The following is a 25513-nucleotide window of genomic DNA, read 5'->3' as shown; positions in this document are numbered from 1 at the left end:
TGGAGCCGCAGCCGAGAAAGCCCTGGCTCTAGTTGAGGCCAGCCTAACCTCTCTGTGGCCTGGGACCTTCAGGATGTTTTTATTTGCAGACCGTAACTTCCTCTGTGGGACATACCAGGAGAGGCGGTCCCATAGGTACGAGGGTCCTAGGCCGTATAGGGCTTTAAAGGTTAAAACCAGCACCTTAAACCTGATCCTGTACTCCACCGGGAGCCAGTGCAGCTCGTATAGTACCGGATGAATGTGATCTCGCAGCGAAGACCCCATAAGGATCTTTATAAACCCCAATTAACATATAGCCAAACATTTCCTACATTCATTATTGGATTGAGGATGGAAAGCACCCAACAATCCTGAAGCGGTTAAAGACCAACTGCTTTGACTTTCCCCCCTATAGATTACATGGTTCTGTTTGCCTAAAGCTTACTTGTCTGCTGTTGCCATGTTTGCAATCACAAATACATGTTCCTGAAAAGAAGAATGGCATGACCTGACGGAAATAGGTTTGGAGCAGAAATTACCAACAGCTCACCTTGAGCCGCTAACTTGAAGTACTTCTCAAATCCAAACTGAGAAGGAGCTGCTTGTTTTGTCAAAATGACTACTGTGTTCATGTTGTTAAGTAATTTTTAGCTGCAATTTGTTTTTGTCAATAACTTTCTGCTCTACTGTTTTACAGAAGAAATAGTATTGAATTAATGCCCCACACTTCTTTAGTCTGTTTGTCCTCCTCCTCTTACTGCAGTACTTTGCCAATGCCGTTGGGAGATTTACTTCCCAAAGGTCGAGAGGGAGGAGAAAGTGACCCACTATTGTTTACTTGCAGGAGAGCAAGTGCTCCCTCCTCTTAAGAACTGCAAAGGTGGATAGCACTTCATTCTGCCTGAAGGAGGCATTGCCTCCGTTGTGATAGCAGCACATCACTCCAAAACCCAGCAATTGTTGAGTCTAGCAATCAGCATGTACAGGCTTGATGCTGTGCCAAGATTAAAATGCATCTTGTACTATTTAAATATGGCTCTAGACAGTTGGCAAGTCTAATAAAGCAGAAGCACAACAACCAACTTGTGTATTTGGCAACCCAGTAAGCTAATGCTTGTTTGAGACATTTATGCTTATGATTATATTCATTCTTTTAAAACATGTACCAAACTTCTTGTTTCAGTCCTATCCTTTCATTTTAAAGTTAAGTGTCTGTAACCCAAATAGACTGAAAACTTAGCATAACCAATGAAGCTTTGCAGTTGTTCTATCAGTAACCTTGATATCAGGCCAGAATGTCCTTAGCAACTGCTTAGCGACCACATAGCAGCAAGAATACATTTGTGTGTATGTGGGTATTTTTTTCCCTTCCAAAGGCTGAGAGCAAAGAAGTAGTTGGGGGCTGTTGCTATGAGGTGTGAAGATCAAGCTGGAACTGGGATGCAAAGCAATTTGCTACTTGGGGAGATTGTGGGCCTATATAGTGGATGTTCCCATGCATATGAAGAGGATAATAACCGAGATATTTTTCGGCACCTAGAACATGGATTTTGGCACTGCTTTGCAACTTTATGGTATTCTGGATCCTGTGGGAAAGGACTTTGTTTTCCATCCCTTGTGTCTAAAAGTCCAGTTATTTCTCTGTGCTAGTTTGGAGAAGGCTGTAGAAAGAACTCAAAGGGAGAATGTGTTGACAGGCACCTCCTTTCAAGCCTCACCTTTCCCTTTTTTCTGCTTGCTATAAGGATTCCCTGGACAGGGTCTTTGATGGCAATATTAGTAGACTTCACCCTTCTGTCACCTTGCATCAGGCATTGTTCATTTAACCCTAATGAAAGACATGCCAAGGAGGCCCAGACAATATTGGTAATTATAAATAATTATTCTAAGTAAAAATTGTAACCTTCCAGAATAGAAACAGAATGGGGAATCTAGATTTCAAACAAATGACAAATGGAACAGATGGATTGGGTATCCCTCCATGCTGCTGCGTAGGCTCCAGTATCAGTCCCTCCATTTGTCCATGAAAGGGGCACAGAATAACTGCATCAGCAAAGTTTGAAGTCGGCTTTCAGCAAACATGCAGTTTAGTCAATTAAAAGTTCATGAAATATCGTTAATTAAAATGTGCAGAGAATGTGAGAAATCATTTAGTGAGGTATGTTCAATGTATAACAAAGATTAATGGGAACAATATGGAAAGATAAATGTTTGGCTGAACTTCAAGAAAATCTTCTTGACAGTGATGTATATTGCTCCAAAGAACTTTTCCCAAGGGAAGTGATACAAACCCATTATCAGGGACATGTCATGCCAGAGAAGATAAGAGCTGCAAAGGTGACAAAAGTTCACTGCTTGAGGAATCGCATGTGGTCTGAAGAAGGAAAAGGTATTGTTGCATATCTTGCTGGTTGTGTGGCTATCATTCATTGGCTAAATCTTGATGACTTACTTGTGTGAAAATGCCACTGCAGATTAAAGAGCATAGATGGTGCTTTAAATATTGCCTACATGCAATCACTAGGGGGCAGGGAGGAGTGTAGCTCAGGGATAGATCATTCTGTTTTCCTGTATCAGACCCAAGGTTCAATCTCTGATGTCTCCAATAATTATTATTTTAAAATCACAGGCAATACAGTTGGGAAAGATCTGAAACCGAGATCTGGAGAGCCACTAATAAGTACAATAAATATTACTGGGGCTAGATATACCAACAGTTTACCTCAATATCAAGGTATTATTTTGTACGTGCAAATACATCTCTTCTAAATGAGCACAGATGTAATTTTCAGCTGTGATTCACCGAGTGATTTACACATGTATGTGTGAACAAAACCTCCATAAAACAATCCAGCTTCTCTCATACTCAAATCCCTCATGGGTTTCTTCTCAAATTAACTCAAAAACAAAACAAAACTGCACCTGCTCATGTCTGATTTCCAGCTGATTTGGGGAAGCGTTGTATTCTGTATTGCACGGCTGATTAGAATGAGCAGACCTCTGTACATTGGCTTAATCATTCCAAGTAGGCAGAACTGAGAAATACACTGCACTGTATGTATTCATTTAATTTTACCTTAACATTAATAAAATGCCATTCCTTATTGTAAAGCACCAGTCAGTATTTTTTAACAGAGAAAATGTAACAAATGACAAATCTACACCATTAAAAGCAAACAACAGAAGTCTCATAAAATGATTGCAAAGTTGAGATAAAAATGTTTTAAATCATTCATGACATAGTATGAGCTGAAGTTTTAAATGGAGGAAGGAGGGTCCCAACAACTACAGCATGTTAATTGCCAGCTCTAAACACGCAAAGGTGTAGTCCAGGCATCCCCAAACTTGGCCCTCCAGCTGTTTTGGGACTACAACTCCCATCATCCTTGACAACTGGTCCTGTTAGCTAGGGATGATGGGCGTTGTAGTCCCAAAACAGCTGGAGGGCCAAGTTTGGGGATGTCTGGTGTAATCAAACAAAAGATTCACCACTGCTGAAGCTGCTATGGTGAAAATGTCTAGTGGTGATTTGTTCATATCTGATCATATGAGAATGATCAATGAGGTATGTGGGAGAACTTCCACACAGCAGTTGGCTGTGGACTCGACAGCACTAGTAAGTGCTGTCCCTTCTTCCTGCTCCCATTTAATCTGGATTTACCATTTTTGTAGGGCTTGTTTAATTATTGCATTTTCCAATGGGTAAAATTCAGTTTACATGGGGAAATAATAAAGAGGGCATTTTGGTGAGGATGCCGTGTGGGTATTTCACAAAATCTGCATGTACAAGCAACACACAGTCACCAATAAACTGCTGCATGAAATAGCCCTGATTGAAAACCATACAGCATCCTTCATAAATGTGTGCATAAATGTAAACCAAATGTGAAACAAAGGTCTTTGATGGTTTTGTTTGAGGGAGGCTTTTGAAGAATTTCAGCAACTTCAAGTTAAAAATACTCTTAAGTACAGGGATAAAACTTGACTTTATCTGGTCGCTCTCTTAAAATCTGTGGATTGAATTACTTCCTGCACTTGCCGGTGCCTGCATTATGAAAGGATGTACACAGATGGGTAAGGACATGTGAATATCTGAGGTTAGAAATTATATAAACAATAAAATTAAACGTTGAAATGTGTGAACAGGTGAAGGTTTGTTTGCAAGAGAACCATGAGAGAAGAACGGAACAATGTGTACACAGAAGCTATTGCTATACCGTTGATGACAAAGAAAGGAGTGAAAGATGAGAAAGTTGCTATGCCTTGTGATTAAACCAGTAGAAACTAGTAGAAGGGTTGCCTTACACGGACATAACTGCTCCTTTGCTTGTAAATGTATAAATATGCTTTTTTCATATTTGGTGTGCTATCCCACTCAACAACTTGCTGGTTGAGGTTGTGTTGCACTGACCTTGGCTAAAAGACTAAGCAATCTCTAGCCTTTTAAACTGGGGGAGGGGTTATTGCTTTGTTGTGTATTTTTGTGGTTTTTTAAATAGTGAACTGTCCTGTGTTCCTCAGATGAATAGTAGTGTGGAAATTTAATTATTATTATTAATAATAATACATGAATGCATCATACCCTCAGGCTTCCCCCTCACTCATTACCTATATAGGATGTGGCGGGGGGGGGGGAGGGAGAAACAACAGAAGAACCACCTACAGGACCCTCTCTTAACATGAGGAAAGAGGAGGTGGCTGCTGACTGGAGGTTTTGTAGCAGAAGTTGGATGGCCACCTGTCATGGATGATTTTGAGAGTCCTGTATTGCAGGGGGTTGGACTAGATGGCCCTCGGGATACCTTACAATTCTATGAGTCTATGATGCTAAGAAAAACAGAGGCATATTTAAGGAAGCCCCACAAGCCTCCCATTCTCGCGCACCCTTTTCATGAAGAAACAAATTCTCCTTCCCTCCCATCATTTCCAAAACCCCAATTTCCACCCACCCTTCACGACTCACTGTACAAATTAAAACTTTTAAAAAGTAAATAGAGCTGATGAGTGGCTTCTTCCTCTGAAAACTACCATTTAAAATTTCTGACGTCCAGACCTTGCAATCACAATTCAGGCAAGGGGAAAAAAACCCCAGGAAAGGCACTGAAGTTGGCTGGCTGGCACGTTCTGGAAGAAGTCAGTCAATCTCCCGCGCGACAGACAACCCAATACATCTCGGTGTAAATGCAGACGCCTTCCCTCCACTACCAGCTACGGCCACCCACCTGAGCCTCAAGCAAAGGCTCCTCCCTGGGGGAAGGTCTGGCTCTCAGAACGTGCTTGCAGCCGAGGGAATGAATTGCGCAGTCTCCAGGCAGAAACAGCCCATTGAAAGGTTCTGATTGGCTAACAAGGTTGCCACGTGACCCACCCTAGTTCCCTTTGTGCTGTATGGTATTCCTGTGACCTGATTGGCTAGACCGCTAAGCAAGAAGAAAAGGACGCCATTTTGTCTGCTCACAGTGTTCTCAGGAATTCTGCCTTCTTTTGAACTAAAACGGTCAGAACTGAAGAACTGCTCCTGTCCGTTGCAGTGTTTTCTGACTACCGAACAGGAGAGTAGCAGTGAGTTGCAGAAGTCTCTGTAAGTGATCGTGAAGGATATATGGTTGGGCCTGAGTGTGTTTGGCTTTGGGATTTAGGAGTTTTTTTTAAAAAAACGTTTTCTCCTTACAAGTTCCTCAGGGCTCTGCCCAGTCTGTTCAATAGACACACCTCTAGTACACTTGATTACTCGCTTTCCCCTGCCTTCATCTGACTAAGAACATATAGAAATGTGGGGGAGGGGGACGAAGCTTAAAGGATATTTCAAATCCAGCCCTACTGATGATCCCCCCCCAAATGTTTTTAAACTGAACTGTAGCCAATTCAGCTCCCCCTTTCCAATTATTCTGTTATTCGCTAGATACAAACCGAGAAAGTTCATAGATCTAACTTCATACATCAGGGAGAAAAACAGATTCCTAGTTTGGAAGGATCCATTTTGGGGGGGCATTCAGAAAAGGTCTGTTCAGCCAGCAATTTTGAAAGGGAGGTTAGTGCCTAAACAACCCAGAAATAGCTGGGAAATGGCTTATAGGAAAGAAGATGAACATATTGTTTCCAGCCTTATTAAAATGGCTGGAAGATGTGCATCCAAAATGAAGTGTGCTTGAAATCCAGCCTGTGTCTCTAGGTCCTTCTACCCACCCTTTTAAGTTAGCCATCCCTACACTTCTTCGTTTGCCTCTTCCTGCTTCTGGCATACCTTTTGTAGCCTGTTATCTCATTTTCCTCATTAGCTTTTTTGGCTCAGGTTATGGTGAGGCACTCTATCCTCTTGTGATAACAGTGGTTGTACATATTACTGGCAAGAAATGTAGTGTTAGGTTCCAGGTTAATTGGTGCCTGGGATTACCAAACCATGGGAGCAACAAAAGCCCGAGGCATTAAAACGAAGATCTATGTACTCCTTCAAAGCCGGCTGTAGGAGAAGACCTCCTAAGGGATTGTGGATAGTAGCAAATATAATAATGACATATGCTTGGTCATGGGTAGGGACAATATCTCAATTATGTAAGCGTGGCGGATGTTCTTTTATAATGGGAATGGGAAAATGATGATAGGCATTGTGGAGGCTTTTTGAATGCGAAAGTGTTTCCCCTCTGACTGGTAAACAGAATTCTTCTGTTATAATGTAAATCATTTAAAGATGGCTTATGCAAGAGACTTAAATTTGAAATAGCTTCTGGTAACTGCACTCTGTTAGCTCAGGAGACATTTTCGGACAATTGCTAAATCTGCCCTACTTGGAAGAAGGGATAGGGGGCAAATCTGAGTCAGTTCACATTTAAAAGCAAGCACTTCTCTGAAATTTGCAGTGCTGTTCTCTAGCCAAGTAATGTGTACAGAAATGCAAATACTAGGGCATGGTTTTGCATAAGATGCATATATAAGTGAAAATAACATATAAAATGAATATTAGGGAAAATCAGATTGCAAAAAGTGTATATTAGGGAAAATTGCATAGAAAAGTGTATGTTAGGAGAACTTCACACTAAAATGCTGATAAAAGTTCATGAAGACTTATATTAAAAAAAATCACAAACTGATGTGGAAATTGGAATAACTGATTTTAAAATGGAAAAATGACAAACTCTGAAAATACAAAGTTGATTGATTCATCTATACCTCCTTAGAAGCAACTTGCTGTTCCCCTTGTTAGACAAGCTCCTTAACACTTTATTTATGGCAGGGGTTGTCAACCTGGTCCCTACCGCCCACTATTGGGCGTTTCAGGATTCTAGGTGGGCGGTAGGGGGTTCTGTGGCACAAGCTGAATCCTCCTTCCATCGAGCACTGGTGGGCAGTAAGGAAATTTTACCATCAAGAAAGATGCATTAGTGGGCGGCAGGTATAAAAATGTTGCCTACCCCTGATCTATGGAAATGTGCAATGTAACTTGAATGCTGTTATGTTGGGTCAAGTGGAAGGAATACCATATCTAGGTTTTTGTATAAGCAAGTATCTAGCAGATGTTTGTATGATGACTATTAGGTACTAGTCACATCCTGTATGCTCCGTTGGAAGATGGTGGAGAGAAATGTTTTCGGAAATTTAAATGAAGCCAATTTAAGGCAGAAGTCTTACTTTGGCATATGGTTGGCAAGAAGCAGCCTTTGTAGGTGTGTGTATTGGCTGCTGTTGGTTTTGGGAGAACTAGTGCTGTCTTGTCAAAATGCTTGCCTGCTTCCTTCTGCTCAACTTGTATATTTTTTTAAAAAATAACATTATAATACTCTAGTAAAAGGACCCCTGGATGGTTAAGTCCAGTCAAAGGTGACTATGGGATATGGCACTCATCTTGCTTTTCAGGCCAAGCGAACCAGTGTTTGTCCACAGATAGCTTTCTGGGTCATGTGGCCAGCATGATTAAACTGCTTCTGTCACAAAGGAACACTGTGACAGAAGCCACAGCGCATGAAAATGCCATTTACCTTCCCACTGCAGTGATACCTATTTATCTACTCACACTGGTGTTTTTTTGAACTGCTAGGTTGGCAGAAGCTGGGACAGAGCAACGGGAGCTCACCACTGTCGTGTGGATTTGAACCGCTGACTTTTCAATTGGCAAGCACAAGAGGCTCAGTGGTTTAGACCACAGCGCCACCTGCGTCCCTCAGTATTCAGTACTCTAGTACACTTTCCTTAAAAGATAACTGACCCTATAAAAGCTATCTTTTGAAATTTCCTAGTGCTTGCAGGAAGTGCTGGAATAGTAATAACATTTTTCAAGTCAGGCATTATTTCATGGGACAATCAGGTTCCTGGGAAAATAATTTTTGAGAATTACTGAATGCAATCGTCTCAGGGACAGGATCTCTGAAAAGAGAACTCAGCATGGAGTCCAATTGTAGAAATTTTGGCAGGAATGATATACATTAAGGGAGGAGAGAATGCACAGTCCAAATGAATTAAGGCCTTTTTCTTGTGGTTGTCAGCTGGTTAGCAGATGGAACCATTTCCCCCACCCACCCCAAAGTTAGTCATATTTTTAAAAAGAGGTGCTTCAATAAAAATGAATTGCTCTATCAATCACTGTGTTTTTCCATGAGCCTTCATCAGATCCGCCCACAATTTGCATCAACTGCTGTTAATCTTATTTATTTAATGTTTTAAAAACAAACCTTACTGCATGAAAAGAAGACCCAATTGCCCACTCTCCTTTTAATTTAAAGACCAACTTGAAGTTGTGCACTTCAGTTATGCAAAGCGTTTGTCTACAAATTACTATGATAAAAATGTAAACTGACAAACCATGGAACAAAAGCAGCTGTCCAGAAGCTCAAAATAGGCCATCAGTTTTTTGATAAGCAAAGAGACAGGAGTATTTTAAAAAGAAGACAAAATTATCTCCATTGAGATGCTGGTCCACATATTTCCATGTGTGCTGAGTGTATTAATAAGTAAACATTTAGCCTAGGAAATGTCTAGTTTTCATGTAAGAGATTCTGGAATGGAAGGTGCACATGGAAGCACTGGAAGACTGTGACCTTAGCGTATTCCACAGAATGGTTCACATGCTGTCTGGCCACACACTTACCTACATAATTGTGCTGTCAATATGCAGCAATTCCAGTTAAAAGGTCTTGAGAAACAGGGCTGGGAGAGCCCCTCCCGAATGGATGATGCCTGCCAAATTACAGGCAAATAGGTAAAGGGGCTTTGGGGGTGGACACTTTCAAAATGTGATCCCCCAAATTTATATTTAGTTCCTTAGATCCTTTTCTAAGAAGTGTAGAACAAATATTATATTGCACCTGTAACAGTGCCACAAACTCAGATCATACTGGTTGAGTGGGCATATATTGTGTAAAGCAGGGGTTGTCAACATAGTCCCTACCACCCACTAGTGGGCGTTTCAGGATTCTAGGTGGGCAGTAGGGTGTTCTACGGCATAAGCTGAATCCTCCTTCCATCAAGCACTGGTGGGCGGTAAGGAAATTTTACCATCATGAAGGACGCATTTGTGGGCAGTAGGTATAAAAATGTTGACTACCCTTGGTGTAAAGTGATCCTGCAACTAAACTGGTACCAAGGGCTTTATATACTAACTCCTTAAACTGAAATGATAGTACAACTGGTTAAATAACTGCTGCTTCTGTTTCAGGGGCTTTAATAGCCAGGCAATGAAAGACGGGAAGAATTTAGATGAAGTATATTTTAAAAGGCCTAACTTTAGCTGTTAATTACTGGAACTAGATGAATATGTTCTGGTACAATAGAATTCCACCTCTACCTGCACTCCTGCTGAACTCATTTTTGTGGCTTAACTGAAGTGTAGTTCCTCCCTCCATCCAGCTGAAACTTTTTATGTGGCCTTGCACTACTTTGAACTTGCAAAAATGCACTTAAATTGAGGTGGGGACAGAAACCATTTATATTTGCACTGTTAATTATGCAAAAGTCCACAAATATGAAAAAGGAGGAGAGCATAATCCAGGTTTGCTTTGTTGCTCATAATAATGGAGTCTCTATAATTATGTGACTATGACCTGTATCTCCAATAATATAATTTAATGCGGCATAAATTGTAAAAGACTTTAGTTACCACCCTACCTTTCAACTATTTATTAAAATAATTCTTGCTCATATAAGTAATTATATTATAGGTCCATGAAAGTGAATAATGCTTTTATTATTCAGAAAAAAAAGAAAAGGACTATGGTCTTTGGTAGATCTTGGCATGAGTAACTTCTGCTCTAGCCTACAAGGTGTCCTGTTTGTTCTGTGTCTGTTTGGGCTTTGGACATGATGGAGATAGAGCTTTGTGAAGCAATAATAAAGTCACCAGGACTTCCGCTTGCCCTGTATAAAGAAAGAACGAGTCCAAGTTTCCACTTGTCCCGTGCTTTCTAGGTGGTTTTGCCTTTGCCTTGCCACTTTCCCTTGGAAAACCTGCACTAAACTAAATAGGAACAAATGGAAATCTGTGGAAAACCTGATTGCTGCTTGTTCAGATTCAGTGCTAAAGATTGGGTTTCCCCAGGGGAAAGCAGTGGAGCAAACAGAGGCGTGGATTAGGCCTGGGTGATAAATCAAAATATTACCCAGGACCAGTATGGGGAGCAGACCACAATGTCGGCTTTATTCAGTGGTATATCGTTGGTGAAATTGCCACCGCTCCTGAGTCCCACTGCTAGCAACTTTCTCCAGTGAGCATTGCTAGCAGAGGGACTCGGGAGCAGTGGTGGTTTCACCAGCGATATATAGCTGAGTGAAGCCACCATCCCACTCTGCTCTCGTATTGCACAGAGGGAGAAAAAAGCTGCGTTGGTGAGGCACCAATACAGCTTGTTGCTCCCTCTGCATCTTCAAACTGCTCAGCTGAGTGTGTGGTTGCTGCTTGCCTCAGCCAAGCAATTAAAGGATCCCCCAACCCGGCTCTGGCTCCCTCGAAAGTGGGGGGAGCACTGGTGATGATTCTGCTAGCCGTTCAAACAAGCCACTTTGTTCCAGCCCGCTAGGAGCTGGGGTGAAAGCGCCTCAGCTCCCACGTTGAGAGCTGTGGCAGTTTCACCCAGCGCCTCTCAGCCTGAGGCCAATGCAGCTTGTTTTTTCAGCATTGCGGCATATCACCAGACTGCGATGTTTAGCTGGTGATAGACTGTGATGTTGAAAAGCTGTTATCGCCCAGCCCTAGTGTGGATAAGCCTTAAGTTAGGCAAAGTTGTATCCAGCCAGAGCTTGCTGATTGTTGGATGGCACTACAGTGGGACCTCAGGTTACAAACACTTCAGGTTACAGACTCCGCTAACCCGGAAGTAGGACCTCGGGTTAAGAACTTTACCTCAGGATGAGAACAGAAATCATGCGGCAACAGGAGGCCCCATTAGCTAAAGTAGTGCTTCAGGTTAAGAACGGTTTCAGGTTAAGAACGGACCTCTGGAACGAATTAAGTTCGTAACCAGAGGTACCACTGTAATAGAAGGTATCATCTTGACTCCTTTCAAATAATTTTTGAAACTAAGAATGTTGAGTCTTGGTTAATCACTGGAAAGTGTCGGATTGTTTTATTTACTCACAGCAAAATAAGATTGCAGGAGTCTGTTTAGAGCAAATGCTTTCTCAAATACTCGTACATAGAGTAGCCTGCCAGTTGCAGTCTCCATCTTGGTGTGCATTGGACCTGCCTTGCCATCTCTTGGCAGATATCAGGGGCAGCAAGAGGGTGGATTGATTTGTGCAGTGTGAGCAACAGGAAGTTTGAATATTCCTATAAAGATGCAATGCAGCTATTGCCCTCCAGCATCACAGGATATATTCTTCTTAGGAGCATGTGCAATTACAACTGTGCTACTAGTTATGATTTGGCTATATTCTACCTCCGGGATGAGAGGGATCAATGTTTTTGAAACTAGTTGGTGAAGAACAACAGTGGGAGAATGTCCTGTATTGTAGCAGGCTGGCCACGGTGGGAAACAGAAAAGATACTAGGCCAGATCCAGCAGAGCTCTTCTTAAGTTCAACTCCTACAATAGTGCATGATATATATTGCAATAGGCATGTGCTTACTCTTTTTAATAAAAATGGATGCACACAACCTTTGAATTGCCATTACTGAAGCACTCTTTGGAAACTGACATTACTACTACTGCATCCCCTTTAACCCCAACTTACTTTGCCATACCACAAGAAGAAAGGAGGCGAATTTCTTGAAACTTCCCTCTGTCTAACCTTGGATCCATCAGACTACCCATTTTCTGCCTAAATCTCTCATCATCCCTTAGACAGCACTCATTGTAGCAAAAATGAACAAAGCTACAGTGGGAGTGATTTGAAATAGTCAGTGGCTTGGCATTTGGCTTGCGTATTTTTTCCACTTCACTGCCTGTTTTGTAATTTAAATGCTATACACCCACTCCCTAATGCAGCTGATGGGGTTGCTTTCAGTGCTGATCAGCTGATGGGGATTTGGAGGGAGCCCCTTTGAAGTCTGGAAAATGTCTGCTTCCAGGTGCAGTTTGAATGCAAACCATGTGTCTGCAAATCACATTTTTTCCCTTCTGCAGATTGACAGAGAGAAAATTACCATTTGGAGACACAGTTTGAATCCATATGATGCCTAAAACTTACAAGAGCTTCCACTTTGCACTGATTGGAGTTGAGAGCAAAGACCTTTGATGTCATACCTGACATCAATGCTCACATAGCATATAATTGACCTGTAGGCAATAGAGGGTGTTGTGGTTCAGCCTACCAGGTGGATGCAGTAGTTTCCCACTTCTAATCCATTGATTTGAACATGTCTGAAGGTCCTTGGGATGAAGATGCAGGAAAAGTATCATATATTGCAAACGGACACACCACCTTTGTAACAAGATAGAAGTCTTAACACTGCAATCCATACTTAATCTGTGAAGACATAGGATTTATTCTTGAACCAACATCCTCTGAGGTGTGTGTGTCTCTGTGCGCAAAGAAACAATCTTGGTTATCCTTAGATTGTTTTTTACAACTTTTAATTATTTCATTTTAGTATAATTGTGAACAGTGAAAAACTTGATATTACCACAGGGTAGTCATCACATTTCTGTGCTGAAACTTAAAATATAGGAAAACATCAGGGTGTAGGTTTGTCTATAAGTTGTGGTTAATAAAAATATTGGGAGAAAGTAAATGTGGGTGGCGCTGTGGTCTAAACCACTGAGCCTAGGGCTTGCCAATCGGAAGATCGGCAGTTCGAATCCCTGCAACGGGGGTGAGCTCCCATTGTTCGGTCCCAGCTCCTGCCAACCTAGCAGTTTGAAAGCACATCAAAGTGCAAGTAGATAAATAGGTGACGGAGCCTCTCACATCCCTTCTGCATTGAAGGTATACCACGCAAAAGTGGTTTCCACCCTCTGTTATGCTGCCCCGCTCTGGGCCCCAGGGTCCAATTTAACATCACTGGGGACATTGCAGAATCAGTTTCTCCGTCGCCTTCTGAAACTCCCCATGTGTGTGAGCAATGCAGCCATACGTCTGGAGTTAAGGATTGCATCATTGGAGACTGTCATCTGGAAGCGAGTCTTTGGCTATTGGCTGTCCAGCTGGCATAGGCTTCCCGACCATTACCTTTTTCAGTGCCTCTGGCGGGACGTCTTTGTCAATCCGTGGGTAGGAAAAATCCATGCCAAACTTCTGAGCATCGGAATTTCCCCAGCGGACTCCTTAAAGATGAACTTACGCTCAGCCAAAAGCCTTATTGAGCAAAGATTAGTGGACATTGAAAATCAACACAACCTCGCCAGGGGTGGGGGTGTCTGCTCCCCCAGGTATCACGGAATAACCCCACCACTTGGCCTTCCATCATACATGTCATCTCTTTCATCAGTACCACACCGACGTGCATTTATTCGTGCAAGGTTCAATGTCTTTCCATCAAACCTGCTGAACCACAGATTTTCCAATGGCTTGGTGTCTCCGCTATGCGTGTGTGACGGGGAAACTGTTGAATCTCTTTCACATATAATGTTCAACTGTCCCCTACATAGCATAGCCAGGGCTAAATTCCTGGGTCCTGCTTTACTGCGCTTGGTTGGCAGGCCTGTTGAGTCACACGCCGCACTGCTTTTGCAGGATACAGATCCTTCTGTAACTCTGCAGGTGGCGAGATTTCTGAATGCGGTTATCTCACACTCAAAAACCACCAAAAAACAACAACAACATCAAAACTAATTGGACTGTTATGTTGAGAGTGCATGTCGGAGTTCGTCTTTAGTTTTCCTTTTCTGTGACCCATCCCTTGGAGCTCTCCTGGCCCCAAGCCGTCACTTGGCTCTGCTCAATGACCCACCCTTGCATCGTGGTGTTCACCTTCTGTTGTCGGATATATCTGTTTTTATGTCCCTGTGTTTTTATGTTTGTACATATTTTATGGGCTAATAGCCGTAAATAAATAAATAAATATATAAGATAAATAGGTGCCGCTCCAGTGGCAAGGTAAACGGCGTTTCTGTGCACTGCTCTGTTTTCACCAGAAGATGCTTAGTCATGCTGGCCACATGACCTGGAAAAACTGTCAGCGGACAAACGTCAGCTCCCTCAACCTGTAAAGCGAGATGAGCGCCACAACCCCAGAGTTGTCTGTGACTGGACTTAACTGTCAGGGGTCCTTTACTGTTACCTTTTAAACTTAGTAAAAAGCTGATAAATCTTTTGGGAGGACTATTAAAAAATCATAGAAATGGGGATGCAGAAACATGAAGCACTGAATTTCATATTGGAAAAATAAGCATCTGAGAGAAATCAGAAAACTGACAGATTCATAAACCCTATTTACCACTTGACCTCCTCCATTTTACAGATAGATTAGCAAGACACTAAGAAGAAAATCTTAGCTAAGTTACCCATTCTTGCTCCTTTGGGGGATAAAATGTAGCAGATATGAAATCTTCAAGGCATCATCACTTTCCATATATCTGATATTAATAAAAGTGGTTTCTTAAAAAAGAAGCTTGACTGCTTATCTGATCAATCCAATGCCACGCATGCACAAATAAGCAAGAAATAGAATTAGCAACTTAAAAATAACAGTGGCAATTAGTTTTTAATTACAGCATAAATTTCACCTAGTGTATGTTCTAACATCACTGAATTTTAAAATACATTTGTTTGTTTGAATAAGTAATAAAAAATACTGTTTACCTTGCAGTTTGAAGTATTGTTTGCTGTTGCCTATTTCTCACCACCCTCAGCTTTTTCTGTCTTCCCTCCCTCCCTTGCCACAGAAATGCTGCAAGAACAAAACCAAATGAAATGAAATGTTCCCAATATGTAATCATTCTGGTTCAAGACTATAATCTTTTAAATTGCTCTACTATGTTACATAAAAAGAGAAATATTATTAGACAGGAGTAATTTGGTTTAAACTAAATTCTGGACGATAGGGTTTCTGCAGTTATTTAGGCTTCAGGAAAAAAAGTGCTAGCAAGGAGGATAATTACATTAGTAGCACACATTTTGCAGTTCTTATGAGTCAAGCAAGCCAACATCTTGGTTTGTTAGTGTGAAGAGATGAGCAACCCTGAAAAAAATCGTAGTCTACCCTCCCCACAAATGATTTGGAAGGGGGTAGTAAAACATTTTCATGTGTAAGAACTGCATTCTCAGGCAGAGATTCATCCTGTGTCTTGCAGCAGTTCATTCAGCTGAACAGAGAAGCTGCTTTTTAAAAGCTGAATACTGGCTTGAATATTTGGCAGCAATTGCCATGGCAAAACGTCCTACAAAGTTCCGTCTGTGCAGTTTCTCCTGTCAGTGTGCATCATTTCATTTTTAGAGTGAAAATAGTAAATTTACACATCATGTTTCACTATCATTTCCTTTGACAAATGTCCAAGTTAAAATCAACATTCAGAGCAATAAAACAATTCAAACTCAACACAGTTTTATTTTTCATTGTCATGCATTATGTGACATGAGAGATTTGTTTCTTTTTACAATAAGTTATAGAAATGAAGCCCCAATGTGGAAAAGGAAAATATCTAAAAGTGACAAAAACATAAAATAATTTAGGCTGCAATCATATGCACATAATGTACCTCTATACTAGAGATATTATTATAAATTGTTTAGTACAATTGCATTTAAATATGAATCAACAACCAGCAGCGATCTAGATACTGAATTTTTGAACAATAGTTCATTTTAAACCCTAGTTTCTGAAGATGATACTTGAAGAAGAAATTTAACTGAAAATTTCATCTCCAAATTCTTCTAAAAGGGACAAAATATAATTCGGATGAGCTGAATGGTTATGCAGTGCGTGATTTGAGAGAATGTTATTTACAGTAAAGAAATAAAAATTCTGAAAGACCTTAGTTCTGAGTTTCCTATGAACCGGTTAGAAGCAGGCCCTGAGCATAAGATATAGTTTTGACCCCGTTTTAGCACTTTTGAAAACAATCTGAGAAGTCATAAGCAGTAAAGGGACTGCCTGATTTGGTTCAAGTTCAAATCTGGATCACAATTCAGAAAAATAAAGGTTAATGGCTCCTCGATTCACTATCATGAAGTGTGTGTGTGTGTGTGTGTGTGTGTGTGTGTAAAGTCTATTCACACCCCTCCCTCCCAGTTGACAGAATTGGCTGACATTTGAAGGCATAATTGCCTCAACTTAATGGATAAGGTCTTCCCAGTTATAGACAAATGTTCTTTGTCATGTTGCATTATAATTGTTTCATGACAAAAATGCAATTATTGTATTTTCTTTCCCCCTTTCCCCCTGTGTAATCAAAACAATTGAATAGTGTGCAGAAAGGGGAGGGTTAACCCATCTCTCGTAGTGTGTGCCCTTGTGACTGTGTAGCAAAAAGAGCATGGCCCCCAGCACCACAGTCATGCTCACTGGCCCCCTACTGACTACCTACCACTGCTGCATGGGGCCATCCCCTCCTTAGAAAAATGTAGATGCCCTACTACTTGTTCCTATAAGCTCCTCCTCTTCCCGCAACATCAGTTCAGAACTCATTTCCCCAATATTCTTCCTAAGGAAAAATTCTGTAAAGTTAAGCTTCCCACTCCCCCCCCCCCAAATAAGGATGTGTCTTTGTTTTTTTTTCCAGAGATCAACAGCCCCTGCTTATAATTGTCATCTCAGTGTGGACTGCATCTTCATCTGTAATAAATAAGCATCTTTATACATCATTTAACTAACAGACTTTTTTCCATGTTCGTTTCTTGCTTTTGAAGCTATTCTGTAGCATGTTATTTAGGGAAGATCAAATGTATGAGATTTCTCTTTGGAATAAAGCAGGCTTTGAGAAGAGGGCCATATATATAAAATCACCCTTTGGAGTTCACCCATCCCCAAGTCTTTAATTTTTTTGAGCACCCATAGATCACCATAATCCATATAAATGCCAGGAGGCAGACACTGAGAGAGCCCAAAAGATGTAATGATTTCTAAGATAATAGCACTTAGATATATGGGGAAAATGAATAAAAATCAGACTAATGATCCTTAGTAGTTATGGCACTGAAGTTTGTAATTATGAATTCGGCCCGCTTGTACCGCTTGGCTGATGATACCTGAATCAAGCACACACATTTGTACACACACACATGCAAAATGAATTTTTATCTAGCTCAGAAAAGGTAAATGAGCCAGCTGCTTTCTAGATAGATGTATAGAATTTCTTGTTAACCCTATGACTCAATTCAATTTTCATTCATTGGACTAAAGCTCACGAACTGTTTGAAATTGACACGTAATTTACAGAACAATGCCAGTTTGTTTAGATGAATTGCCTTTATGCAAGAGAAATCTTGACAGGAACAGCACAAGGCGTGCTGGTGGCCCATCTAGTCTAGCATTCTGTTCTCAAAGTGGCCAATGGGAAGCCCACAAGCAGAGCAAAAGGTAGCAGGACTCTCCCACTGACATTTCTTTAGCAGCTGGTACTGGAGTATATAGTCATCATTACTAGTGGTCAGTGATAGCCTTATCTTCCCTGAAATTTGTCAAATCCCATTTAAAGCCATCCATGTTGACAGCCACCACTGCATCTTGTGTGAACAAGTTCTGTAGTCGGACAATGTGCTGTGCATATATATTCTCGTCTATCTTGAATCTCTGACCTTTAAACTTTCTTAGATGACCCCAGTTCTGTTATGAGGGAGGCAAAATTCTACCATATCTACTTTCTGCATGGTTACTTACCCCTCTGGAATGCACATTGTGGTTCTAGTCCTCATTAGAAAGGCTGGGAACACAGGTCACTGCTGCTTCTGCCTTTTCTTCCATCTGCCTGAAGGTTTTTTTGCATTTAGAAAGGGGGTCAGGAGAAGCCCCAGAACATGGAGGAGGAGAGCAGGGCTCTATCTGGAAGCTGAAATGGTTTCACAGATGGAATGATTGGAAGAGTGTGAGGTTGAATTCCATCCTGAGTCTATCAATGTAAGAAGCTATTATGGTGGGATATGACACCAGCTAGGCTTGACAAGGTTTATTCAGGCACACAGTTCAAATGTTGGAAGTGCTCAGTCACAAATGCCTATCTGCTTCATATTTGGTGGGGCAGCCAAGCTGGCTTATGCTTTTTGGAGGCAAATAACATGCATTATATCAGAAATGATGCATCTAACAGAGGGACTTAGCCCAATGTTGATTTTGTTTAATTGGATTGCAGAGGATATTCCAAAATAAATTCATTATTAAAGACTTGCCTTTATTAATAACAGCAAAAATTGTGTGGGTTCACAAGAGGAAAAAGCCACACATCACATCTATCTGGGAATGATTATTGAAATGTTTAGAGCTTGCAGAAACGGACAAATTAACCAACTTGATTCATATGGGAAATACGAGTATTCAGATTTTGTTTGCTGAGAGATGGACATGTTTTTGTTCATTATTGAAAATTTAAGTCTTGGCAGGATTTTGTTTTTCTAAGTAATAGAATATGTGTGTATCTATTTGAAGTATTATGTAATATAATAAAGTATAGAAACATTTTATTTTTAAAAATACACAAAATGATGACAAATGAAAAGAGGGGAAACAAAATGATGGATGGATGGGGAAGAGACTGGAGGATGAGGAATAGGTGTTAACGGTGTGACTTCTCCCTTGTTAATTTTCACAGTCAGTTTTCAACCTGTTGCATTCCTCAGTAGGGCTGTGTGGGAGTGACACACCTCTGTAGACCCTTGGGACAACAGCAGGGGCAGGTTGCTTCCCTGACACCACATCAGCTCTTTTCAGGCACGCAGGATGATAAAATCTGTCCACTGAGATTCATGGAGACAAAATAAATGCGTGGAGAGGGGGTTGCCAGACGGTTTGTTTTTTAAGCATTCTTTTGCATAATAGTGCGGGTGTCTACCTGCTAAGGTCTCTTCTTTTTGCTTACAGCTTTTCCAACCAAATATTGCTGCTGATTTGAGTGTTGTCTTATCATCTGCCACCCACCTCAGGAAGAGAGAAACTGCGCTCATGTGCTCTTGCATAGCTTTTCTCATAGAGAATGAGACTGTGCTCCTGAGTCTGCTTGCCTTGTGCCCATGCTCTGATGAAGCCTGCTTTCATGAGATACAGCCCTGACCAATGTGCCTTCATACTTGCTCCCTGCCTCAAGAAGGCAGGCTGGCCATTGTGACCTAGTGCTGATGTTTCCTGCCTCAAGGGAAGCAGTCATCCATTGTGACATTGTACTAATGCTGTCTGTTTGAATGGGAGGGACCAACCATTGCAATCCTGTGCTGATGCATCCTACCCTAAGGGGAGGGACCAGGCAATGTGACATGCTGATGATGCCCACCTGAGGAAATAAGACAGAACCTGTTACGATCTGTGAGCCTCATTGCCTTGATCATTTGTTTTTCATCTAAATCAACAATATCTCTGGATTATGAAGTAACCGAGACTTTCTCATATTGCCAGAAATGGAGGCTTGGAATCTGTGTGAAGATGTGGGAGACAAAGATGTTGGATTATTTTACTTTCTGCCCTTAACAACCGTCGAGAAACTGCATATAAAATAGTTGTCTTCTTTCAAGTCGTTTTCATTTCTGGAGTCCCACAATTCTAAAAAACAGCAAAGTCACCAGTACTTTGTTTTACAGAAATTTGGACTGCAGCACCTATTAACTTACATTGGGTTGTATCCAGAGTTGCCCTGAAAGGCTCCTTCTCCGAAGGAAAGGGAAAAGGAGAGCTGTTTTTGCCTATTCTTCCTACAGCCTCCCATGCCACCTCCCACACTGTCTAGAGTAGTTATGGATCCTTCTATTTCCATTTGATGTCATTTTCACACATGTTCAATCAGAAGTTGGTTCAGCCCCATTTTCAGCTAATTTTTTTTTAAAAAGTCTTAAATTATATGCATTTTTGCATGCACTTTCCCCTAAAATAATTTTGTGCACATGTATGTCCCCCCCATTCACATTTTCGGAACCAAAAACCATACCTCAAAATTTAGGGAAGTGTGCAATTCAGTTGTTGAACATGTCCAGATTAGAATATTTAGGATTTCCAAAGCTTTCAGAGCTCTCTCCTTTGTTGCGAGTGTTCCATAAGTGAAGTTCCACTCATGAAAACTCTTATCTGGATCCATACTGATTTTGTAACATTTCCTTTTATAAAATATGACATTGAACAGTTCCAGACACACTGGAAATTAAAGCAATCATCAGAAGTAAGCTTATTGGGCTTAAAGTAGCAGCCAGGTATCCTGGGGTTCATCGCATTTAAGCAAAATGGTCTTGTTGCGATCTCACTTCCAATGCATATTAGTCTTAATATAGTCTATCAAGCTAATGTGCCATACCTCTGAGAGCTGACATACTGTGGAACCTGCACTGTATTTCCTGCACTGGTGAATAAGAGATGAAATAAGCTTGTGCATTTATTTTTAAGTTGCCTAGATACAGGATAATCAGCCATGAATTTATTCCATCACTAACAATTAACTACCATCTAGAGAGATACAGAATTTGTCGTTAGCTTTACTGTGGATAATGTGCACATGTCTTTAAGAGCATTAAACTAAGTCAGGGAATTGTAACATTCCCAGCGTTTCATTAAATGAAATTGGTAGTATATATTTCTCTTAATGCAATCATGGGGACATTAGCTAAACACATTTCTGAACTAATTCTCAAAATTGTAGGAGTGCTGAAGAATTAAACAGGTAGCGACTCTCCTGGCATGATTCCCATTTGCCATCATTACTTGCATAGTTCTTCATATTAATGATTCTTTGTTGCTGAGGGATCAGCTAGATACAGTCAGCGCAAACAGTTCAGCATGATAGAGATAAGAACATAAAAAGAGCCTGTTGGATCAGGCCAATAGCCCATCTAGTCCAGCATCCTGTTTTCAGAGGCCTGCCAGATGTCTGTGGGAAACCTATAAGCTGGATTCGAACACAAGAGCACTCCCCTCTCCTGTGGATTCCAGAGACTGGTATTCAGAAGCATTTGCTGCCTCCAGCTGCAGTGGCAGAGCATGGCTATCATGGCTAGTAGCCATCAGTAGCCCTCTCCTCCATGAATTTGTCCAGTCCTCTTTTAAAGCCATCCAAATTGGTGGCTATCACTGCCTCCTGTGGGAGCGAGCTCCATAGTTTGACTGCACTTTGTGAAGAAAATCTGCATGAAGAGTTCCTAGTTGGATCTATTCGATTCTTCCATCCTATTGACATCACGTACAATTTATGTGAATTTTTAATTCTATTTTATTCTTTTATGTTTTTTCTCTTGATACGGTTTATTGTATGACACCAGCATCATACTGAAACTTATGGAGATGGGAAGCATAAGAGGTGTCCTTTCCCTGTGGTTGCAAACTAGAAAATGAAACAAAACAGCCTGCCTACTTTGGTCGGCTGCTTTGGCCCAGTTGCCAATAAAGCAAGCTGCAAATCTGTTTCCCTCTTCCTCCCCAGCTACATGGAGTTTCTTAGCCATACACATTAGCTGAGGCAACAACTTTTGTGGTAGAATCTGCCCCTGGGCCCTCCGAACACTGCTGGACACAACTATCAGGAGTAATACTGTGCTGAAAGCATCTCCCATGCTTTACCTACTCCACCCCACTTCTTCAGTTAGTGACATAAGAAACTACATTAAAAAAAAAATCAAAGGGGAGGAAATAATTGAATGAAAATCTCATGGATGGGGTTTGGAGTTTTTGTTGCACTTAATGTACTTTCAAGGGAGCTGAAGAGTTTGTGAGTGTCCTTTCATGCTGTAAATATATTCACTGGGTTGTATTCTGCATCCTTCTTGGGTGCTCCCATTTCCTGAAATCCCCATGGCATTCTCAGCTGGGCTTTCCTGTGAGTAGGAAGCTGGGGAGGCTGCCTCCAGTGAATCTGACAGCTGTTTGTCTTTTTCTATTTTTTAGGCGAGGTTATTTAACTTTTAAAGAAATCATTGCAGAAAGATTTCTTTAACTAGGCTCACTTTTAACTAAATATGCATAGGATTGGACTGCAGAGCTTCTTTTAGGAAACAGAAGCAATGCTAATGGCTTTGCAGAACAGATGCTTACATTATGGGAATCTTTTCCATTGCTCCAAATGTCTGCCAAAATGTGTTATTGTTGATGTTGCATTGAGGTTGTGGGAAGCCTGTACATTGCAATATTATATACAGCAGTTATATAGATTCCCAGGATCTAGTGATTTATTTTTTGAAAGTTTCTTTTTGTATTTGAGATTAACTAAGGAAACAGAGAGAATGTGAACTTGTCAATATGTTATCTAATGATAACAAGTGCAATTACTAGTGAGAAATGAATGAAGAACAATTAATGGTGATATATTCTTTTACATTCCACTTGTGATTTCTTTATTTCTTGGTTCAAAATGCTGTAAGAGGCAGAGATTTGTGTTATCTATGGAAATGTGGTAGGGTTTTGTTTCCTTTTTGCCGTCTTAGGTTTCTTTGCATTTTAGTGTTATCAGCTCATTTGTGCCTTTGGTAAGGCACATGGCTTTGACTAATAATCTCTTATCTTCGGGGCTCAGCAAAGGCATTTGTGTAACAGCAATGATTAACATTTTATGAATGCAGGTGCCCTTCTGCAACAAGTAATAATAAATAATAAATAATAGCCCCGACTTCCACAGGAGGATTGCTCTGATAGAACAGCCGCAATATTGGATCCAGAAACTGCTTACAAGAGACAACTTTAGGCAGCTTTTGCCATGCTGCTTTTGGGGAATTAGGAAATCTTCTGAAAGTCACTCTCATGATTAATGTATATAAGGAAAGTCATAGACAAGCATCTACTTTGAAGGCTGAAACTGCACATTAAACTTTTTTCTCCCTTTCTGATTCTTTCAAATTAGCCTAGACAGACTATGAATAGAAGCTGAAGAATTGTAGGCAGAGAGAAATTGCTTAACCCTTTTTCCTTCTGGTTCTTATCTTCTCCATATCCCCTTCCACTGATGCCCTGGGTGGAAAAGAAAAAGTGGGGTAGAGTGGGGTTGAGCTGAAAAATAACCAGAGGGAAAAGGGTCAGGCAGCTTCTCTCCTCCGAATCCACTTTCATTTCTCTGCTGCCTGTCCAGGCTGGTTTTTGTCTTGAAAGAGAGAGCACAAAAATTAAAAAAAAAAACACAGGGAAATTGGTGTAGATTGTTGGAACTAGGCATGTGTCTGCTAAGAAAGGTCCAGCTTCTGCATCCTTTCTTAGCAAATACCTATTTGCTTTCTTTCAGTATCATCAGCCACTGTCTCGTGAGTAGTCAGTTTGGGGCCCATGGGCTGTGGGGCCCCAACCTTTAGCCAAAAAGTCTTGCTTTGCCTGCGCCATTGGCTGTTGAAGACAGTTCAGATGCTGTAGCGAGGTCATATCTTGGTGTGTATTGCAACAACTCCACTGGTAGGGGTGGGCGCTACAACATCCCAAACTGGTTTGAAGTCCCTATCGTGATATGGGTTTCATAATTTTTGGTCTTACAAAATATTGTGAATCATGGTTTGTGTGTGTCTGTGTGCGTGTGTGCAGGAAAAAGCATGAAGCCAACCAATGCCTCTCCATAGCTCCATCTTTATTTCAGACATTGTGATATATTGATATATCGTGATGTTTAGCTGGTGATGTATTGCAGTGTTGAATACTAGATATTGCCCAGCCCTATCTACTGGCTCTCAACCCCAGTTCCAAGATCCATTCGTCTGATCCATTACAGCACCAAACAGTCTAGGACCAAATACCTGTTGGGCCACCTTCTCCACACCAATCTACCTATGCACTGAATTTATCACCAGAGGTCTTTCTCTGGGCTCCCCTGCCATCTGAACTGTGAGAGACAGACTTTTTAAAACAAAAAACAAAAACAAAACCCCCCCACTCTTTACCTTTGGAACAATAGTTTTAAAAAGATGCCACAAACTCCCCAGGTAGCCTGGTGATGCTGTTACTGTCATTAGGCACCAGGTAAACGGCGTTTCCGTGTGCTGCGCTGGCTCGCCAGATGCAGCTTGTCACGCTGGCCACGTGACCCGGAAGTGTCTTCGGACAGCGCTGGCCCCCAGCCTCTTAAGTGAGATGGGCGCACAACCCTAGAGTCGGACACGACTGGCCCGTACGGGCAGGGGTACCTTTACCTTTACTATTTTTCTGTCTAAATAGACAATATGACTGTATTGTTGCCGCTTTACTTTGTTGTGTTACTTTCATGCTAAATTTTATTATTTTCTTTTTAAAGTGCTTCTATTGTTTTCCCAGAAAGACAACCTGGGAACATAATTTATTTAATGCAGAAGGTATGAGATATGAATTATTTAAAAAAAATGAAGTAAATAAAAAATAAAATATTTTAGAAGTGTTTAGCTTTCTAAAAGCAGTTGCATTTTTTAAAAACCTTGATGTACCATGGCAGCAACATTTGAAATTGTATGGATATAAAAAACTTAGCAGCTTAAAAATATTTGTACATGGCACTCCAATCTCTGAGTGGTCAGAGACTTGAGGGGTTCCAGGTGCTTACCCAACATTTTGCTTTGTTTTTTCATGATAGTCAGTAGACATTATGGTTTTTAGAAGGTTTTGTTTACACATACATGCAACCTGAACATAAGTTGGAGGGGCTCACAGTATTAAAACCCCAACAGATCTTGCTTCTCCATTAGACACAGCTTTGGATCCAGGACACATCAAGCATGACTTCTTCTCTAAAGCTTCCAGCCTGCTTCCAGCTCTGCTAACACACACCACACTGACCTATTGTTCTCCCACCTGGCAGCTAGCTGAAGTGGGAGGAAGGCCCATCCATTAGCCCAGAGGGCACCACCACTTAGTTGTGACTCTTGCAAGCTAGCTTACTCTTTAGGGATCCTGATGAAGACACTTCAGTGACCAGCTAAGGTATTGTCTTACAAAGAAACTGGTCTGACTGTTTCAGCAATTTCCTGTGTTAGATTCTAACCCTCACTGGGTACAGGACCCCAAGAATTAGGTGGGACTCAGGTCATCCAGGACACCCCCTAAACCCACAACAATGTTCACTGCCTAACTCCATCTTGTAGTTTAACTTAAGACTAAATTAAATTT

The 25513-nt window shown here is 41.1% G+C and overlaps 1 long non-coding RNA gene across 3 annotated transcripts in view; it reads left to right on the top strand.

Annotated features, from left to right (window-relative positions):
• Positions 1-25513, top strand: part of LOC310762875 — a 602857-nt gene that overhangs the window by 425945 nt on the left and 151399 nt on the right. For 2 of the 3 annotated variants that reach the window (XR_014548260.1, XR_014548261.1), the window contains exons 1-2: positions 4614-5563; positions 19358-21650. This is a non-coding gene — a long non-coding RNA (uncharacterized lncRNA). Of the gene's footprint in view, positions 1-4613; positions 5564-19357; positions 21651-25513 lie in introns of those variants that run through there. The other variant, XR_014548259.1, reaches the window with a different exon arrangement.

This window comes from Podarcis filfolensis (assembly GCF_964270895.1).
Source record: "Podarcis filfolensis genome assembly, chromosome: 5".
NCBI classification, from domain to species: domain Eukaryota; kingdom Metazoa; phylum Chordata; class Lepidosauria; order Squamata; family Lacertidae; genus Podarcis; species Podarcis filfolensis.
Note: the sequence above shows the minus strand (reverse complement) of the source record. Positions and strands in the feature narration are given on the sequence as shown.